This window comes from Bos indicus x Bos taurus, chromosome 6, assembly GCF_003369695.1.
Source record: "Bos indicus x Bos taurus breed Angus x Brahman F1 hybrid chromosome 6, Bos_hybrid_MaternalHap_v2.0, whole genome shotgun sequence".
Taxonomy (NCBI): Eukaryota; Metazoa; Chordata; class Mammalia; order Artiodactyla; family Bovidae; genus Bos; species Bos indicus x Bos taurus.
Genome location: NC_040081.1, coordinates 15,087,740 through 15,105,310, shown reverse-complemented (window position 1 = coordinate 15,105,310; position 17,571 = coordinate 15,087,740). Strand labels below are relative to the sequence as shown.

The 17,571-nt window shown below is 42.8% G+C and overlaps 1 long non-coding RNA gene across 9 annotated transcripts in view; it reads right to left on the bottom strand.

The window, feature by feature from the left end:
• The window catches only part of LOC113894026, a 124,848-nt gene extending 108,556 nt beyond the window's left edge, over positions 1-16,292 (bottom strand). For 7 of the 9 annotated variants that reach the window (XR_003511444.1, XR_003511441.1, XR_003511448.1 and 4 more), the window contains exon 1: positions 15,938-16,230. This is a non-coding gene — a long non-coding RNA (uncharacterized LOC113894026). The other 2 variants (XR_003511443.1, XR_003511442.1) reach the window with 2 other exon arrangements.
• Positions 16,293-17,571: the final 1,279 nt, after the last annotated feature.

Here is a 17,571-nt window from a genome sequence, read left to right as displayed (position 1 = left end):
CCTGGCTAGCCCAATTTACATAGGGCAGGCCCAGGAGGAGGGAAAAACATAAAAAGAAGAGCCAAAGGGCTCTCTCTCTCCCGCATGCTGGCACACTCCTCCACTCTCCTCTTTGCGTCTTTGGGTTGGCATGCCCTCACGCTTCAAGGATGGATTCTCTTGCTATCTTCTAAATAAAATAGAGCTGTAACACTGATTTGTCTAAGAGCTATAACACGGTTTGTCCAAGACCCGAGAGCTTTGATGTGTCGAGGGCTTTAATGTCCATCATTCCAAATCTTTGTTGTGATGAGACAGAACCGAGGAGCATACACTCGCCTGACAGAACCATTTAACTTCAGCTTCTTCAGCATTACTGGTCGGGGCATAGACTTGGATTACCATGATATTGAATGGTTTGCCTTGAAAACGAACAGAGATCATTCTGTCGTTTTTGAGAATGCATCCCACTCTTTTGCTGACTATGATGGCTACTCCATTTCTTCTAAGGGATTCTTGCCCACAGTTGTAAATATAATGGTCATCTGAGTTAAATTCACCCATTCCAGTCCATTTTAGTTCACTGATTCCTAAAATGTTTGATGTTCACTCTTGCCATCTCCTATTTGACCACTTCCAATTTACCTTGGAAGAAGCACAAGCTGGAATCAAGATTGCTGGGAGAAATATCATTAACCGCAGATATGCAGATGACACCACCCTTATGGCAGAAAGTGAAGAGGAACTAAAAAACCTCTTGATGAAAGTGAAAGTGAATAGTGAAAAAGTTGGCTTTCAACATTCAGAAAACGAAGATCATGGCATCCAGTCCCATCATTTCATGGGAAATAAATGGGGAAACAGTGGAAACAGTGTCAGATTTTATGTTTTGGGGCTCCAAAATCACTGCAGATGGTGACTGCAGCCATGAAATTAAAAGACGCTTACTCCTTGGAAGGAAAGTTATGACCAACCTAGATAGCATATTCAAAAGCAGAGACATTACTTTGCCAAGACAGGTTTGTCTAGTCAAGGCTATGGTTTTTCCTGTGGTCATGTATGGATGTGAGAGTTGGACTGTGAAGAAGGCTGAGCACCAAAGAATTGATGCTTTTGAACTGTGGTGTTGGAGAAGACTCTTGAGAGTCCCTTGGACTGCAAGGAGATCCAACCAGTCCATTCTAAAGGAGATCAGCCCTGGGATTTCTTTGGAAGGAATGATGCTAAAGCTGAAACTCCAGTACTTTGGCCACCTCATGCGAAGAGTTGACTCATTGGAAAAGACTCTGATGCTGGGAGGGATTGGGGGCAGGAGGAGAAGGGGACGACAGAGGATGAGATGGCTGGATGGCATCACTGACTCGATGGACGTGAGTCTGGGTGAACTCCGGGAGTTGGTGATGGACAGGAAGGCCTGGCATGCTGCAATTCATGGGGTCGCAAAGAGTCAGACACGACTGAGCGACTGAACTGAACTGAACTGAACTGAATTTACCTTGATTCATGGACCGAACATTCCAGTGCGTGCATGGGACTTTTTGTAGAAGGTCACCATTATCTTCATTACCTCCACCACAGTTTTAGCCTGAGGTCAAACAACAAGAAGGGAACATAGCCCCACCCATCAACAGAAAATGGGATTAAAGATTTACTGAGAATGGCCCCACCCATCAGAACATGACCCAGTTTCCCCCTCAGTCAGTCTCTCCCATCAGTTCAGTTCAGTCTTTTAGTCGTGTCCAGCTCTTTGCAACCCCATGGACTGTAGCATGCCAGGCTTCCCTGTCCATCACCAACTCCTGGAGCTTACTCAAACTCATGTCCATCAAGTTGGTGATGCTATCCAACTATCTCATCCTCTGTCATCCCCTTCAATCTTTCCCAGCATCAGGGTCTTTTCAATGAGTCGGTTTGTCACATCAGGTGGCCAAAGTATTGGAGTTTCAGCTTCAGCATCAGTCCTTCCGAAGATTATTCAGGACTGATTTCCTTTAGGATGAACTGGTTGGATCTCCTTGCAGCCCAAGGGACTCTCAAGAGTTTTATCCAACACCACAGTTCAAAAGCATCAATTCTTTGGTGCTCTCCCATCAGGAAGCTTCCATAAGCCAATTATCCTTATCCATTAGAAAGTAGGATAAAATGAATGAAAACCACAATCACAGAAAACTAATCAAACCAGTCACATGGACCACAGCCTTGTCTAACTCGATGAGCCATGCTGTGTAGGGCCACCCAAAATGGAGGGGTCATGGTGGAGAGTTCTGACAAACATGGTCCACTGGAGAAGGGAATGGCAAACCACTTCGGCATTCTTGCCTCGAGAAACCCATGAACAGTATGAAAAGGCAAAAAATAGGACACTGAAAGATGAACTTCCCCAGTCAGTAGGTGCCCAATATACTACTGGAGAACAATGGAGAAATAACTCCAGAAAGAATGAAGAGATGGGGCCAATGCAAAAATAACACCCAGTTGTGGATGTGACTGGTGATGGCAGTAAAGTCTGATGTTGTAAAGAACACTGTCAATAGACAACAGGAAATTTATAAGTCAAGGGTGTAGCTATCCACAAAGCAAACTCAGGAATTTGGGTGATCTTTGGATTACTTCAGAGATGGTAGAAGAGAAATATTCTTTCTTGAAATTTTTCAGACTGTTGGTGCAAGTGCTGAGTTCCTGGGAAACTTCTCTGGGAAAAAAATCTCTTTTCTTTCTCCCCAGATGTTAAGTCGGAGAAGGAAATGGCAATCCACTTCAGTATTCTTGCCTGGAAAATCCCATGGACAGAGGAGCCTGGTGGCTGCAGTCCATAGGCTCACACAGAGTCAGACATGACTGAAGTGAATAAGCAGCGGCAGAAAACGTTAGGAATGAATGTATTTCCACACCTAATGTGTCCTTCAGTGTAGAAGTACCTTCAGTGGAGCAAAAGTAATGATTCCTCCTCTGCCCCTGTACTCCATCCCACATATTTCAGAGCAGGACCCTTCTTTGTCCCTTGATTCACTTCTCCCCCTCATGTCCTGGGCATATTTGGGTCAATTCAGACTTCTTTCCTCTTCTAGGAATCTACCTGTCCAGAGAGTGTATGTTCTGACATGTTTTCAGAAATAAAGCAAACTCAGCAATAAAGGCTCCCTGTAGGGGGAGGGGGAGTAGGGAAAATGGACATGAAGTTGCCCAGGTAGTTGTGGCAAAGTAGTGAGTCTACCTAACTGTCTGTATTTGTCATTTTTACTGCCCATTAAGCTATGTCCTCCCAGAGAAGGCAATGGCACCCCACTCCAGTACTCTTGCCTGGAAAATCCCATGGACAGAGGAGCCTGGTAGGCTGCAGTCCATGAGGTCGCTAAGAGTCGGACACGACTGAGTGACTTCACTTTCACTTTTCACTTTCATGCATTGGAGAAGGAAATGGCAACCCACTCCAGTGTTCTTGCCTGGAGAATCCCGGGGACCGGGAAGCCTGGTGGGCTGCCATCTATGAGGTCACACAGAGTCAGACACGACTGAAGCAACTTAGCAGCAGCAGCAGCAAGCTATGTCCTCCAACCTAGCCTTTATCTATAGCAACTCCCTATTTCTCTCTCAGTTGGCTGAGAATTCAGCTAGGAGGAAGGGGGCATATAAATTGTTGATTACTAAAACTCAAGACCAACATGGAATCCTTCCCAAGGTTGTACAAAATTATATCTGTTTGACCACATCAGCTAACTGATATAATATGAGGGTTTTAGATACAAGTAGGATTCTCTGACTAGCATTATTCAGAAATATTTCCAATTATCTACTATTTTGCCTCTGAAGATATATCTTTAAATGTACATTAGTAAGTAGAAATAAGTTGTTAGCTTTCAACTGATATTTTAATAATCGAAGTTAACCTTAAACAGTAATTTAAAGAACTGGCCTACTACACAAAGTGAAGTCAGAAAGAGAAAGATAAATGTCGTATTCTAACGCATCTATATGGAATCTAGAAAAATGGTACTGAAGAATTTACTTACAGGGCAGCAATGGAGAAACAGACATAGAGAATAGACTTATGGACCTGGGGAGAGGGGAGGAAAGGGTGAGATGAATGGAAAGAATAACATGGAAACTTATATTACCAAATGTAAAATAGATAGCCAACAGGAATTTGCTGTATGGCTCAGGAAATTCAAACAGGGGCTCTGTATCAACCTGGAGGGGTGGGATGGGGAGGGAGATGGGAGGGAGGTTCAAGAGGGAGGGGATATATGTATACCTATGGCTGAGTTGTGTTGAGGTTTGACAGAAAACAACAAAATTCTGTAAAGCAATTATCCTTCAGTTAAAAACAAATTAACTTTAAAAAAACTGATGTAGTAGGATTCAGAATATGTGAAGTCTTGAAAGTTAACCTGAGGCCTTTATTCCAGAGGGAAGTAAGAAAACTGTCAAGAGTTTGGGTAAACTACTCCACAGTACTGCTGCCTCAGCATCATTTTGTTTGGTCAAATGGCCTAGAGGGACCTTAAACTGACACAGCCCTTCATGCAAGCACACACCCTAGACAACAACCCACAAAGTCACAAAGTCCCTGATATGGCTCCCCCTACAGCCCTTATAGTCAATAGTCTCCCTTTCTCCCAGGGCTTTCTCCTTGTGTGTTCCTTAGACAAGCGCCCCCCCCGCCCCCCAACCATGGAACGGCCTTAGCCCAGGGAACCCCAAAACACTCCACTATGGACCCTAATGAAAGCATGTTCCCCAGATTCTATTGCTTTGTCTGTCTTCGGGGCTTCCCTGATGGCTCAGACGGTAAAGCATCTGTCCACAATGCGGGAGACCCAGGTTCGATCCCTAGGTCAGGAAGATCCTCTGGAGAAGGGAATGGCAACCCACTCCCGTACTCTTGCCTGGAAAATCCCATGGATGGAGGAGCCTGGTGGGCTACAGTCCATGGGGTCGCAAAGAGTTGGATGTGACTGAACGACTTCACTTTCACTTTGTCCGTCTGCACTCTGCTTTGACTTCCCCATGCAGCCCCACAAGACATGCTGTGAGTTTCCTTCAGAACCCATAAGTGATATACTCCTTTCTTCCAATTTCTCTACTGGTCTGTTTTACCATGACTCACTATCCAGCACTCTGCACTCTCCTTAACAAATATGAATTTAACAAAGTCATGACAGAATCACTAAAAAAAATTTAATGGAGAAACAACATAGTGAAAATAAAGAGAAATACTAATTTGATTTTTTTAAGGTGATTAGAAGTAGCAAGAGAATCAAGTACAATTAAATGGGAAGTTTGAAGTGGTGAGAGATTCAACAAACTGCCTTCTTTTCTTGCATCACTGACTTTATTTAAAGCAAAAACTGGGACTTCCCTGGTGGTACAGTGGGTAAGAATCCACCTGCCTACGCAGGGAACATGGGTTTGATACCTGCTCCAGGAAGATTCCACATGCCTCGGAGTAAGTCTAAGAGCTGCAACTACTGAAGCCCGCACATCTAGATCCAATGCTTTGTAACAAAAGAAGTCACCACAGTGAGAAGCCTGCACATCTCAACTAGAAAAAGTCTGTGCAGCAATGAAAACTCAGTGCAACCAAAAATAAACAAAAAGCAAAAACCTATGACTAGTTTATACTTGGTCACCTACTATTCTCTCCTCAATCCACATTACAAATTTTGCATCTGAAACAATTCTTGTTAAGTCAATAGGCATGTTTTCATTTCTCATCTTACCTAAACAACCATTAACAACCAAAATAACCGACCGCTCCTTCTATACTAGTTTGCTAAAACTGTCAGCAAGGTGATCAAATCAGTCAATCCTAAAGGAAATCAATCCCTGAATATTCATTGGAAGGACTGATGCTAAAGCTGAAGCTCCCATACTTTGGCCACCTGATGTGAAGAGCTGACTCACTGAAAAGACCCTGAGGCTGGGAGAGGCTGAGGGAAGGAGGAGAAGGGGGAGGCAGAGGATGAGATGGTTGGATGGCATGGCTGACTCAATGGACACGAACTTGAGCAAACTCTGGGAGACAGTGAAGGACGAGGAATCCTGGTGTGCTGCAGTCCATGGGGTTGCAAAGAGTTGGACACGACTTAGCAACTGAAAACAACAAAACTGTCATAAGAAAGTACTACAGACTGGGTGGGTTAAACAGAGCGGATAAAGTTATTAAATAAATTAACAAATGAGGAAGAGTATACAAATCTCCTGTATAGAAGTTCACATAATTGATGTAGATATTCCATTCATCTTCTCCCGTAAGAACTCCAAAACTGCAGTTTACTGCTGAACAACCATCAATGGGAGAATGTTGGATCCCAACAAAAAAAGATACCCTATGTCCAAGGACAAAGAAGAAGCCCTAACAAGATGGTAGGAGGTGCAAAATCCTGTCTAGAATAAAACCCTATAACCCATTCTGGACCATTTTATTTCACTGATTTCTAAAATGTCAAAGTTCACTCTTGCCATCTCCTGTTTGACCACTTCCAATGTACCCTGATTCATGGACCTAACATTCCAGGTTCCTATGCAGTATTGTTCTTTACAGCATCGGACTTTACTTCCATCACCAGTCACATCCACAACTGGATACTGTTTTCACTTTGGCTCCATCTCCTCATTCTTTCTGGAGTTATTTCTCCACTGTTCTCCAGTAGCATATTGGGCACCTAGTGATCGGGGGAGTTCACCTTTCAGTGTCAAATCTTTTTGCCTTTTCATACTGTTCATGGAGTTCTCAAGGCAAGAATACTGAAGTGGTTTGCCATTCTCTTCTCCAGTGGACCACGTTTTACCAGAACTCTCCACCATGATCTATCCAGTGAATGAATACATTCAAGGGATTAAATCTGATAGAGTGCCTGAAGAACTATGGATGGAGGTTCATGACATTGTACGGGAGGCAGTGATCAAGACCATCCCCAAGAAAGAAAAATGCAAAATGGCAAAATGGTTGCCTGAGGAGGCTTTACAAATAGATGAGTAAAGAAGAGAAGCTAAAGGCAAAGGAGAAAACGAAAGATATACCCATTTGAATGCAGATTTCCAAAGAAGAGCAAGGAGAGATAAGAAAACTCTTCCTCAGTGAACAATGCAAAGAAATAGAGGAAAACAACAGAATGGGAAAGACTTGAGATCTCTTGAAGAAAATCAGAGATACCAAGGGAAAGTTTCATGCAAAGATGGGCACAATAAAGGACAGAAACAGTATGGACCTAACAGAAGCAGAATATATTAAGAAGAAGTGGCAAGAATACACAGAACTATACAAAATGGATCTTAACGACCCAGACAACCATGATGGTGTGATCACTCACCTAGAGCCAGACATCCTGGAATGCGAAGTCAGGTGGGCCTTAGGAAGCATCACTACAAACACAGCTAGTGGAGGTGATGGGATTCCAGTTGAGCTATTTCAAATTCTAAAAGATGATGCTGTGAAAGTGCTTCACTCAGTATGCCAGCAAATTTGGAAAACTCAGCAGTGGCTGCAGCACCAGAAAAGGTCAGTTTTCATTCCAATCCCAAAGAAGGGCAATGCCAAAGAATGCTCAAACTACTGCACAACTGCACTCATCTCACACGCTAGCAAAGTAATGCTCAAAGTTCTCCAAGCCAGGCTTCAACAGTACGTGAACCAAGAACTTCCAGATGTTCAAGCTGGATTTAAAAAAGGCAGAGGAGCAACAGATCAAATTGCCAACATCTGCTGAATCATCAAAAAAGAAAGGGAATTTGAGAAAAACATCTACTTCTGCTTTACTGACTATGCCAAGTCTTTGGCTGTGTGGATCACAATAAACTGCGGAAAATTCTTAAAGAGATGGGAATACCAGGCCACCTTATCTGTCTCCTCAGAAATCTGTATGCAGTTCAAGAAGCAACAGTTAGAATGGGACATAGAACAACAGACTGGTTCCAAATTGGGAAAGGAATACGTCAAGGTTTTATATTGTCACCCTGCTCCTTTAACTTACATTCAGAGTACATCACGCCAAATGCCAGGCTGGATGAAGTGCCAGCTGGAATCAAGATTGCCAGGAGAAATATAAATAACCTCAGATATGTAGATGACACCACCCTTTTGGCAGAAAGTGAGGAGGAACTAAAGAGCTTCTTGATCAAAGTGAAAGAGGAGAGTGAAAAAGCTGGCTTAAAACTCAACATTCAAAAAACTAAGGTCATGGCATCCAGGCCTATCACTTCATGGCAAATAGATGGGTAAACAATAGAAACCGTGACAGACTTTTTTTTTCTTGGGCTCCAAAATCACTGCATATAGTGACTGCAGCCATGAAATTAAAAGACACCTGCTCCTTGGAAGAAAAGCTATGACCAACCTAGACAGCATATTAAAAAGCAGAGACATTACTTTGCCAACAAAGGTCCATCTAGTCAAAGCTATGGTTTTTCCAGTAGTCATGTATGGATGTGACGGTTGGACCATAAAATAAAAGCTGAGTGCTGAAGAATTGATGCTTTTGAATTGTGGCGTTGGCGAAGACTCTTGAGAATCCCTTGGACTGCAAGGAGATCAAACCAGTCAATCCTAAATGAAATTAGTCCTGATTGTTCATTGGTAAAACTGACGCTGAAGCTCTAATACTTTGGCCACCTGATGCAAAGAACTCACTCACTGGAAAATATTCTGATGTTGGGAAACACTGAAGACAAAAGGAGAAGGGGACAACAGGGGATGAGATGGTTGATGGCATCACTGACTGGATGGACATGAGTTTAAGCAAGCTCTGGGAGTTGGTGAAGGACAGGGAAGCCTGGCATGCTGCAGTCCATGGGGTCACAAAGAGTCGGACAGGGCTGAGTGAATGAAGTGAACTGATTCTGTTCTCAAGGAGGTGGAGCATATCTTCCCTCTCCTTAAATGCAGTCTGTGCACAATGAACTCCTTACAGAGTATAGCATGGAAAGGGATAAGAAAGACAACTCTAAGGTGGAGGCCCTGACAAACAGTACCTCAGTCAGGTATTCCATGCCAGCATCAGTGATAAATCATATTAATGGTATGTACCTTTGATATGATGTGATGAGATGTTCACCTGTCTGGTCATTCTCCCAAAATCCATAACCATAATCTAATCATGAGGGAAAATAAGAGGCAAACTGCAACTGAGGGACAATGTACAAAAGTCTTGACAACTGACTGGTATGCAAAACTGTCAAAAGCATCAAAAACAATATAAGCCTGAGAAATTGTTACAAACAAAAGGCTCCGCAAAGACGTACAACAATTAAATGCAATTATGGTATCTTGAATGGGATCCTGATACAGAAAAGGGGCAACAGATAAAAATGAAGGAAATCAAAATAAGTATGGAATTTAGCTGATGAAAATAAAATTCAAGAACTACACCAAATGTACGAATGATTCCTTAACATATCCTTGTTCTTGCTAAACTTCTTCGAGCAGGATGAATTAGAAAGAGGATAGGCTTTGCCATTAACCAGACCAAATCTGATCTTCACCCCTTGATAGCTGTTGGATCCTGAACAAGTTACTTTTAACTTCACTATTTCCTCATTTTAAAAAGGTTCTATATCTGCTCCATAAGATTATTGTTAGGATAAAATGAGATAACTGTACATAACCTAGCACAGTAATTGGCACATAGTAGGGTGTTCATTGGAGGGACTGATGTTGAAGCTGAAACTCCAATACTTTGGCCACCTGATGCGGAGAGCTAACTCATTTGAAAAGACCCTGATGCTGGGAAAGATTGAGGGCAGGAGGAGAAGGGGATGACAGAGATGAGATGGTTGGATGGCATCACCAACACAATGGACATGGGTTTGGGTGGACTCTGGGAGTTGGTGATGGACAGGGAGGCATGGCGTGCTGCAATTCATGGGGTTGCAAAGAGTCGGACATGACTGAGAGACTGAACTGAACTGAGGAGCTCAATAAACGCTAAAATCCAATCTGTTCGCAAAGTTGCAATGAGACCTAGTAGTCAAAAAGGGCAGTTCTTGTATGTCATGTAGAAAGTTGAATGTTTACTTTAAATCTCATGTTGCAGATTAATACTTTGCCATATGACACTTAAGCGGTAGATATCACTTGTCAGAAATTAAAATATTTTGAATGCAATATGCATGCCCTGGATGAGGAATAAAGCCTTTCTCAGCTGTTAGAACTTTTCATAAATCTTCACCTTGTATTAATTTGGTCTTTGCTTATTTGGGATCTAATTATATCTTGCCTATTTGAAAAGTTCTTTCTGAATATCCTTTATCTTATTAAAAAAAGAGAGCAGGTAAAAGTGAACGACCATTTAATTCACTATAATGGTTGATTAGAAAAGTCATAGACAATGCATTTTGGTCATGAACTGTGCCTTAATAAAAAGTGAGTTTTCAGACTTCCTGGTAGTCCAGTAGTTAAGAATCCACTGTGCAATGCAGGGCATTCCCCTTGGCTGGGGAAACAAGATTCCACATGATGCAGAGCAGCTAAGCCTGAGTGCTGCAACTACTGAGTCTCTATGCCATAACTAGAGTCTGTGAGCCACAGCAAAAAATCCCACATGATGGAACTAAGACCCAACCTGATGCAGAAAAATAAAATTTATTTTAAGATTGTCTTTTTTAAAGTGAGTTTTCTTTCTAATTGCAAAAAAAGGAAATTCAGTAACAGCAACCAAAAGCATTCCAGGCCTATATACCATACTGAAGTACAAAAGTATAAGCCAAAAGTAAAAGTGTCTTCATCTTTTATTTAGATACCAACAACAGAATTGATATGAACCTGAAAATATGTGATAATCATAATATTTTTTTATAAAAGAACTGTTAGTAGCAAAAAGACATCAACATGTGAATAGCAAAGCAGTGCACTTTCCAAAGTAATTTCCTGTTACATATTGACTGTGGGAAAAAACTCGTTTCACTAGAGTAGTCCTCTCATATTAAGAGTTAAGAGCACCCTCTAGTGGCAGGTTAAGGATTTTACAGAATGGCCTTGCAGAAACCAAAATGCCTTTTAAGTTCTTTTCACTCTGAGCAAAAAGTACATTTCATCAAAGGAAACTGGGGAAGTTCAGGGGCAAATTTGCTAATTAACTTTATCAAATAATTTCATGCACACTTTTACTGTTCTTAATAGTTATGTTAGGTAGAAAGTTAAATAGTTGGTAAAGAATCCACCTGCAAGTCAGGGTACCCTGGTTTGATTTCTAGGTCAGGAAGATCCCCTGGAGAAGGGATAGGCTACCCACTCCAGTATTCTTGGGCTTCCCTGTGGCTCAGCTAGTAAAGAATCCGCCTGCAATGCAGGATACCTGGTTCCATCCCTGGATTGGGCAGATCTCCTGGAGAAGGGAAAGGCTACCCCACTCCAGTATTCTGGCCTAGAGAATTTCATGGATTGTATAATCCATGGGGTCGCAAAGAGCTGGACACAACTGAGCGACTTTCACTTCACTAGAATGAGCACCTAGGGGTGGCCTAGCCAAAAAGTATGCAAGCTGATCTCTAAACCCCATCCCAGACACAGAGGGAAATCTCACAGATATGCAACAAAATAACCACAGAGACTTTTACAACTCCTGCACATATTCCCTAGGCACATAGTGGATACAAACTAACCAGAGGGGCTTCCTCAAGTAACCCTAGACAGCTAGGAGTCCATTGCTGCTGCTGCTGCTGCTAAGTCGCTTCAGTCATGTCCGACTCTGTTCGACCCCATAGATGGCAGCCCACCAGGCTCCCCCATCCCTGGGATTCTCCAGGCAAGAGTACTGGAGTGGGGTGCCATTGTCTTCTCCAGGAGTCCATTAAGGGTTTATAAATACTCTATACATTTATACATCAGATTATAACAGACTGAAATATGGAAAGATATCTGCAATAGAGCCTGTTAGATAACTTGCAACTGTCAGCCTTGAGCATATGCCCATTTGCATTCCCTTTCTCGATCTGTGGTGGGTACAAGCCCTACTTTGCACAGGGCACAACCAAAAGGAGGAAAGGGGAAACATAAAAAAGGGAAAGCCAAGCAGCCTTATTACAATGACTCCTCTGGAGTCAGTCTACTCCTGTGTTTTGGGAGTGAATGTTTAACAAAATATCTATCTGCTTGATCTGTAACTGAGCTATAACTGGTCATTTGCTTTAAACCCTTCAGTCTGCTGTTCCAGATTTTTGTTGTGAAAGCAACTGAGAGAGAGATAAACTGACCTGACAATTACGTTTTGTGTTATTTTTCAATACATGTAGTTTTGATAATCACATTCAAGCAGTTTCCTGGTGGGGGGTGGGGGGTGGGGGTGGGGTCCAGTGGTTAGGATCCTCTGTACTCCCACTGCTGCAGCACTGGTTTCAATCTCTAGTCTGAGAACTAAGATCCTGCAAGCAGTCTGGTGTGGCCAAAAATAAAATAAATAAAAACCACAAGACCTTCTAGAACTAACACTCAAAAAAGATGTTCATCATAGGGGACTGAAATGCAAAAGTAGGAAGTCAAGAGATAACCTGGAGTAACAGGCAAATTTGGCCTTGAAGTACAAAATTAAGCAGGGCACAGGCTAACAGAGTTCTGCCAAGAGAATGCACTGGTCAGAGCAAACACCCTGTTCCAACAACACAAGAGAAGACTCTACACATGGACATCACCAGATGGTCAACATTGAAATCAGACTGATTGTATTCTTTGCAGCCAAAGATGGAGAAGCTCTATATAGTCAGCAAAACCAAGACTGGGAGCTGACTGTGGCTCAGATCATGAACTCCTTATTGCCAAATTCAGACTGAAATTGAAGAAAGTAGGGAAAACCATCAGACCATTCATGTATGACCCAAATCAAATCCTTATGATTTCAGTGGAAGTGACAAACAGATTCAAGGGATTAGATCTGATAGACAGAGTGCCTAAAGAACTATGGAAAGAGGCTCATGACATTGTACAGGAGGCAGTGATCAAGACCATCCCAAGAAAAAAATGCAAAAAGGCAAAATGGTTGTCTGAGGAGGCCTTACAAATAGCTGAGAAAAGGAGAGAAGGAAAAGGCAAAAGAGAAAAGGAAAGATATACCCATTTGAATGCAGAGTTCCAAAGAAGAGCAAGGAGAGATAAGAAAGCCTTCCTCAGTGATCAAGGCAAAGAAATGGGGGAAAACAATAGAATGGGAAAGACTAGAGATCTCTTCAAGAAAATTGGAGATACCAAGGGAACATTTCATGCAAAGATGGGCTCGATAAAGGACAGAAATGGTTTGGACCTAGCAGAAGCAGAAGATATTAAGAAGATGTGGCAAGAATACACAGAAGAACTATATTAAAAAGATCTTCATGACCCAGATAACCACAATGGTGTTATCAGTCACCTAGAGCCACATATCCTGGAATGTGAAGTCAGGTGGGCCTTAGGAAGCATCACTATGAACAAAGCTTGTGGAGGTAATGGGATTCCAGTTGAGCTATTTCAAATCCTAAAAGATGATGCTGGAAAGTGCTGCACTCAATATGCCAGCAAATTTGGAAAATTCAGCAGTGGCCACAGGACTGGAAAAAGTCAGTTTTCATTCCAGTCCCAAAGAAGGTCAATGCCAAAGAATGTTCAAATTACTATGCAATTGTACTCATCTCACACACTAGCAAAATAATGCTCAAAATTCTCCAAGCCAGGTGTCAACAGTATGCGAACCATGAAATTCTAGATGCTTAAGCTGGATTTAGGAAAGGCAGAGGAACCAGAGAGCAAACTGCCAACATCTGTTGGATCATCGAAAAAGCCAGAGAATTCCAGAAAAACATCTATTTCTAATTTATTGATTACACCAAAGCCTTTGACTATGTAGATCACAACAAACTGTGGAAAATTCTTAAAGATATGGGAATACCAGACCACCTTACCTGCCTCCTGAGAAAGCTGTATGCAGGTCGCGAACCAACAGTTAGAACCGGACATGGAACAACGGACCAGTTCCAAATTGGGAAAGAAATATGTCAAGGCTGTATATTATTACTCTGCTTACTTAATTTATATGCAGAATACATCGTGCAAAATGCTGGGCTTCATGAAATACAAGCTGGAATCAAGACTACTGGGAGAAATACCAATAACCTCAGATACACAGATGACACCACCTTATGGCAGAAAGTGAAGAGGAACTGAAGAGCCTTTTGATGAACGTGAAAGAGGAGACTGAAAAAGCTGACTTAAAACTCAACATCCAAAAAACTAAGATCATGGCATCCGGTGCCATCACTTCATGGCAAATAAATGGGGAAACAATGGAAACAGAGACAGACTTTATTTTCTTGGGCTCTAAAATCACTGCAGATGGTAACTGTAGCCATGAAATTAAAAGATGCTTGTTCCTTGGAAGAAAAGCTATGACCAACCCAGACAGCACACTGAAAAGCAGAGACATTACTTTGCTGACAAATGTCCATCTAGTCAAGGCTATGGTTTCTCCAGTGGTCACGTATGGATGTGAGAGTTGGACTATAAAGAAAGCTGAGTGCCAAAGAATTGATGCATTTGAACTGTGGTGTTGGAGAAGACTCTTGAGGGTCCCTTGGACTGCAAGATCTAACCAGTCAATCCTAAAGGAAATCAGTCCTGAATATTTACTGAAAGGACTGATGCTGAGGCTGAAGCTCCAATACTTTGGCCACCTGATGCAAAGAACGGACTCATTGGAAAAGACCCTGATGCTGGGGAAGATTGAAGGCAGGAGGAGAAGAGCAAGACAGAGGATGAGATGATTGGATGGCATCACCGACTCGATGGATATGAGTTTGAGCAAGCTATGGGAGTTGGTGATGGACAGACAGGGAAGCCTGGCATGCTGCAGACCATGGAGTAAAAAAGTTGGACACAACTGAGCGACCAAACTGAACCTCAATTCTTTGAAGATAGAGACAGGCTATTAACTGAATGGGCCATTTATTGTCAGAATCATGGGGGGGTGTGTGTGTGTGTGTGTGTGTGTGCGCGCGCACGCGCACGTGCAGTATTCAACTTCAAGGAATGAAAACGCTGATAAAACCTCACTGAAGAGAGACACGGAGAAGGCAATGGCACCTCACTCCAGTACTCTTGCCTGGAAAATCCCATGGACGGAGGAGCCTGGTAGGCTGCAGTCCATGAGGTCGCTAAGAGTTGGACATGACTTCACTTTCACTTTCATGCATTGGAGAAGGAAATGGCAACCCACTCCAGTGTTCTTGCCTGGAGAATCCCAGAGACAGAGGAGCCTGGTAGGAGGCCGTCTATGGGGTCGCACAGAGTCAGACACGACTGAAGCGACTTAGCAGCAGCAAAAGATAGACATGTTTGATGAAGTCCAACCTAAGTCCAATTTTTACTTATCCTTTTCATCTCCCTAAGTCAAAGGTCATCAGAAGCAGAAATACTCAGGAGAACAGAAATGTCTTATCCATCTGAGAAACAATGAACCTTTCCTGATCTCATTTCATCTTTTCAAAGGGGGGCCTTTTCTAATATATCAAATAAATGCCTTCTGGTTTTATACTCTTGCCCTTCTCCTTCCTCTGAACTCTTCTATACTCATCCAAATCCTTGATTTCTCATTACTTATTAAATTAAAATTAGTAAATAAATGTTCTTCCTCATCAGTTATTTCTACAAAGGCACCGATGTCACTTTTGGATAAACCTCAACAGTGGTGCTGGGATGTGAGGTTTGCCTATAACGACGGCTCAGCTGCTTTGGTGCAAACAACGTTCAATAACACACACGGGAACAACTAGAAAGTTTCGGGAATGTTCAGGGGCAGACATCTGTCAGGTTTCCACAAAGGACAGTGCCGGGGAACCGGGAAAGTCGCCGAGAACTGTGACACCAGCTGCAGATGGAAGTCTTCCTCCCTGCAGTCTGACAGTGGGTCTCCTCCCTTGACTGTAATCAGGCCCCCATCGCTAGAGAACGTGTGGGACGCGGAGCCCGCAAACCTCACCCGCCGGCCTGATGTGTGCATACCCTTCCGGTTCTCTGGAGCCTGGATCACCGTCTGCTCTACTCCGGCGACCGAGGCCTGAGCCGCGCCCGACGCCCGCACACGCAGCCCGGGCCCCGCCTCACGCGCCACCGCCCCCCAGCCCCAGGCTGGCTCGGGGCTCCGGCCCAGGCCTCCCGCAGGCCGAGGCGCCGCTCCACCTGGGAGCGAGGAGCCAGGGGTGCGCGCGGAGAGGCCCGAGGCCGAGCGCGAAGCTGCAGGTCCAAGGAGGGGAGGGAGGAAGGCTCAAGGAAGGCAGAGCGAACTCAAGCCTGAGCGGGACCTACCTAGCTGAGCCCCGGGCGCCGGAATCCCCGCCCCGCCCGCGGGCGCGCGCCGCCGTCCCGGGGCGGGGCTTCTGCCCTCGGGGGCCCGGGGCTTCCCGGGAAGGGCCGGCCGCCAGACCCGGGTTGCCCCACACCTGCACTCAGTCATGTCTCCAGGGAGAAGCTGCCAATTGTTCCTTCCCTTGAGAAGGAAGCGTGGAAACAAAATCTGTAAAACCTTGACAGGCCCCTGACTCCCATGAGTTCCTCCTGAAATGACTTCCAGGGAGAGTGAGTCATAAAACAATATTACCTTCTTTCATATAATTAATATAATCATTTAATTTTTAGAGTTTCTCTGTTTGTCTTTCACGGATGCTTTCAAATAAATCAATCTAGAATATATTTTATTATATTTTATTTATTAAAAATTCCTACCTCCTCGTGAGAGTGCTGCGATGATGAATTAATATTTGCTAAGTGCTTAGAAGGTGAAAACTACATAAAACTTGATGGAGTTACTCTATTATTATTGATAGAGGAAAACTAACTTGATGGGATTGGTAACCCGTACCATCTGCTTTATTAACTGAAATTACACTGTAAAAAGGCTTTGCCTATTGAGGCAAAGTGGTCAAGTGCAGAAGTAATGATCCAAGTGATTCAAATTCCCCACAAAACGGAATCCTGCTTTGAAAGAAAAGTTGAGTCTCCTGACTGATTAGGTTTTGTTTTACTCTATTATTACTGGTGCATTTAAATTAATTAGGTATATAAATGTAATCAGCTGGACGACTTCTCAATTTCTCCTTCCTGTGATTTAAAATGAATTATTTGATGGCCAGGTCTTGCATTAACGAAATGAGAATTAAATAGTGCTCTCCTTTCACTGCAGCCCCCTATTTTACTTTAAATTCAAGTATTGTGATAGAAATTTAAATAAAATTCCAAAGAATGTCAAGTATTTTTGTATATGCCACCATTAGTTGCACAACATTTCTGATTAATAGAGAGGGATAAGGTTAAAAATGTCTGATTTTTCTGGTAACCAGAACAAAAACAGGCATTATGTCTAGACTTGGATTTCCAGTTAAACTTACTTCTACTATATTTTAACTATTAGGACAATTGCTTTAAATCACCCTCTTTACTTTGCTGAAGTAACATGGTCATAACCCTGGAAATTACTTGGTACCAAATGTGTTTCAAAAGTAATATGAAGGGTTTTAGGAATAAATAATTTTTTCAATACAGTTTTTTAATGTATTAATAGTGTGCTGAAATACCCAGCAAACAGCTCATATCAATCATTATGAAACTTCCCAATGTTTAAGCACAGAAAGCATTAAAAT